Source organism: Acinonyx jubatus, chromosome A2 (assembly GCF_027475565.1).
Source record: "Acinonyx jubatus isolate Ajub_Pintada_27869175 chromosome A2, VMU_Ajub_asm_v1.0, whole genome shotgun sequence".
Taxonomy (NCBI): domain Eukaryota; kingdom Metazoa; phylum Chordata; class Mammalia; order Carnivora; family Felidae; genus Acinonyx; species Acinonyx jubatus.
The window spans coordinates 6,012,345-6,016,220 of record NC_069383.1 but is presented as its reverse complement, the minus strand read 5'-3'; positions in this window follow the sequence as shown (position 1 = coordinate 6,016,220).

Below are 3,876 nucleotides of genomic sequence, written 5' to 3'. Positions count from 1 at the left end.
CTGCTGGGTCGGTGCCCCTCCCTCCACCCGCCCCCCCAACCCAACCCGCCCCCCCCCCCCCCCTCAGCCCGCCCGGCCTGGGCGTGGACGCGGTGAGGGACGCCCGGCAAGGAGGGCACACCGCGAGGGGCGGGAGGGCGGCGGGGCCGGACCACAAAGCCCCAGGCCCCGGCCGCCGCCCGCCGCAGGACCCTGGGCCAGTCCCCGGAGTGCCTCCCGGGCCGCCCCAAGAGCAAGCCCCTGCGACGCGGGCGGGACTGGACCGCGGCGCCCCCTCGGGCGGCGAGGCGGGGACGGCAGGGGGCGCGCTCTGCCGCCGGGCGCCGCAGCTCAGGGTCCTCGTGTAGGGGCCCCTTTCCCCCTCGGTACTTTCTTCCCAGCCCCGTTCCCCTCTCCCCGGGTCTCTGTTCTCTCGACAGTGGCTCTTCCCCTTCGTCCTCACTCCCTCCTCCGTGGCGGACTACCTCAGTTCCTCACTGTAGCCTCTGGAGGTAATTTCCTCGAGTGCCCACACTATGCCAAGTACTTACCATTCCTCTCACCTCTCCCCCTTCCCTTACGTGCTTTTCCTTCCTCCCACTCTTCCCTTTCCTGCCTTCCTTTCTATCCCTATTCCTGCCTGATTATTCCTATTTCTCATTCCCTATCCCAGTTCTATTGTTTCTCATTTCTCACCTCTATCTGTATCTCTTGTCTGTCTGTCCGTCTATCTCTGTCTCCCTCCCTCCCTCTCTCTCTCCCTCTCTCCTGCTATTAATTTCCCTGATTGGCTCCCTGGCTCCAGCACCGCTGATGAGCCCTATTCATTCCCGGGCCTGACACTCTCGACCTGCCCTAGCTGATTGCTGGGGGCTGGCCCCAGGAGCGCTGATGAGCCCCAAGGGTCAGCAGCGCTAATTATTCGCTAATTGCAGATGACTCTACTCACCTCCCCCATTCTCAGACACAGAAATGGTAGCGTCTTTTGCCGCCCCCACCCCCAATTCCCAGCAGCGTAGTTGTCAATCTAGAGGCAAAAGTCATGGGCATTTTTGCTTGATAGGAGCCTCAGGTCAATGGGCAAGAAAGACTTAAGACAGGCAAGTCAACAGAAGAGTGACCCGAGCTTCAGGATACAGAGCAAGCCTACCTCGCTAAAATGAGGGTCACCTGGTCACTGGGAAACTGTTGGGGGCGGGGGGGGGCAGGGAGAGTCAAGCTAGTTAAAATTAATAGCAAAGCCAGGCCAGTTTAGGAAGATGCAGTCTAGTTGGCTCAGGTAAGCGTTTCTGAGCCAAGGCAGAGCAGGCAAGGGGAGAACTCTGGATCTCAGTGACGCTTGTTCAAATCAGGAGTGTCGTGGTTACCTAGTGAACACCACTGATGTCAGACTGAGGTATTAAAAAACAGTACCCTGAAAGACACCGTCACCAGAGTGGGACAGAAAAGGGGGGGGGGCAACCAAGAAGGGAGCTTTCTTTGGTTACGCTTGATTGACAACTCGTCAGAGTGGAAAAGGGAGAAGAGTGTGGTTTCCACGTGGTCCTGATCTATCTCGGGCTCTACATTAAACTCATGAAACCTCTGAGAGACAAGCCTAGTGGGAAGATGTCGCCACGGAGAAAGAAGAGGTGCCTCACCCTAGGTCTGCGGGCCCTACCTCACTACTAGCGTACTAGGATAATCTTTGTACATCCCTCTAAAGATATTCTTCGGAACCCTTTGTTGAAGTGACCACGCGCCTCACGGTACCAATATGGAAGACCAGGTTTCAAAAGTGTTTTGTGCTTTGAAGATGAGAGGTCGGTACTTGGCTTGATGGCTGCACAGTGTCGGACACACAACAGAGGCTCACTGCCTTGATAAATTATTGAGGAGACTTTGGCTTACAAGCTCTGAAATTAAAGCTGAATGAGCAGTAACACCACCAGCGAATGAAGCACAAAGGAAGAGACATTTTTAAAAGGAATGGCACTCCATTTTTTTTACATAGGTAATAAAATTGCATAGTACAAGATTCCAAAAGCTCAAATGGGTATATATCGACACCTCTCCCTCCGACCAGTCATAAGACCTGGAGTGAAGGTCCTGTTCTGACCCCTCACTGAGCCACGTAACCTTGGCCCTTCTGACTTAACTCCATCTGTGAGAGGAAGTGATTAATTTCTACTCTGCCAACAAGCCCATGCAAGGGTCAGACATGAAGAAATGCCTTTCAAAATACCTTTCCTTCCTGTACTAAATGGACAACGAAGAGCAGAGTGGGCAAGGACAGAAGCCCCCAGGCCAGGGGCTCTCCTTTACTTTGCTATCAGTCCCCGGGAAGAAGCCGTCACTCTCAAATCTGAATAGAGCTGGCTCCTTTCTTTACCAAAGGAAAACTCTGTGCTTCTCTTACTGAATCCCTGAACAGGCCCATTGTGGGCAAGCACTTTTCTCACTGTCTCAAATAGCATTCTGCTTCTTTAATCGTCCACATGCTCGAACTTGTCCCCCTCTCACTATATTCCACCTGTTGGGTAAAGGCTCATACAGAAGAATGCTATTTTGAATCTACCCTCTCTGCTTTCGTGCCTGTATCGGACCTCACATCTGCCGTCCCCCCGCCTTTCATGGTCTGGAAGCCAGCACGTAGGGCGCTAAGAACGAAGTATTCTGAAGTCAAAGCCGACGTATCTGTACCTCCACGTCACTTATTGGCGGGAGAGTCCACTCGCGATGGGCAGCGTCGGGCCCTGCCCGCGGATGCCCTCTGGTGGCGGCAGCGCGCAGCTGCGTCACCGCGAGAGAAGTGCGGAGTACTGCAGCGCCCCCTGGCGTTGGTCTAGGAGCCGTGCGAGGGCAAAGGAACCCAGCCAGGTGAGCCTTCCTAGGGCGAGCGCGCTGGGCGCTGCTGCGGGGCATTTCAACTGTGAGGACACTGGTTGGGCGGGGCGGGGACTGTACCCAAGAATCTTCAAGTCTAGTATGCACGCGTGTAGGTTCAGGTACATTTTTTGTGTCCAGTTACTCGACCCCTGTGTGCTGTGTAAAATGCGTGCCGTCTGTGTGTGCGCACGCGTTGCACGTGGGTAGGTTCGTGGCCGGGGGGGGGGGGGTGGGGGGGTGTTGGAGGGAGGTCCGCGCCTCCAGTGCAGGGCGGAGTCCTCACGGAGGCGTGAAATTGGTTTGGAGCAAACACATTACGGAAAGCAATTACCGGGGAGAGGTTCTGAGCCCGTGGGACCCGCAGCCAGGAGGCTGGGGAGGAAGCTCCCCGGCTTGCAAGAGTGGCTGTGGATGTCTAACCCCAGAAAGGACCTTCCTAACACTGCCTGCTAGTGGGAGAACGCGTGGGGTTGGGCAACAGCCCCTCACATTGGCCACTCCACATCACCTTTCTCCCCTTACCCCCGCCCTCCTTAAAAAGGCATCCTGCAGAGGAGCGTGCACGCTCAGACATGGCCAGAAATCCTTCTCCCTTCTTACCACTTTCCTGTCAAGCCTTCCCAAGCGCCTGCCCTTTACTGCCCACTTTCCTCAAGCCCCCAGCTCTTGCTCCCACGTGCCTTTTGCATGCACTTCATGGTCCCTTGTACTTGAACTAGTCATTCACACGCTTGCTTTTCAGACTAGATGGAAAAGTCACTGCGGGCAGGAAGTGGTCTCCTTCACAGCTGTACATGAGTGACTAAGACCTGGGACTCCGGGAAGCACTAAACGAATGACGCGGGTGGGCTTAAATAAAATTTCCATCAAAACGCATAAACAACGCTCTCAGGAAAGCCATCCCCTTGGGAGTCGGGATTCTCCTAGAGCACTGAACACCTGTCACATGCCAACAATCCCATTTATATCCCCAGACCTGACCTTGCCCCTGGTCTCCAGACTTGTAGATCCAAAGGACCTTGTAACACA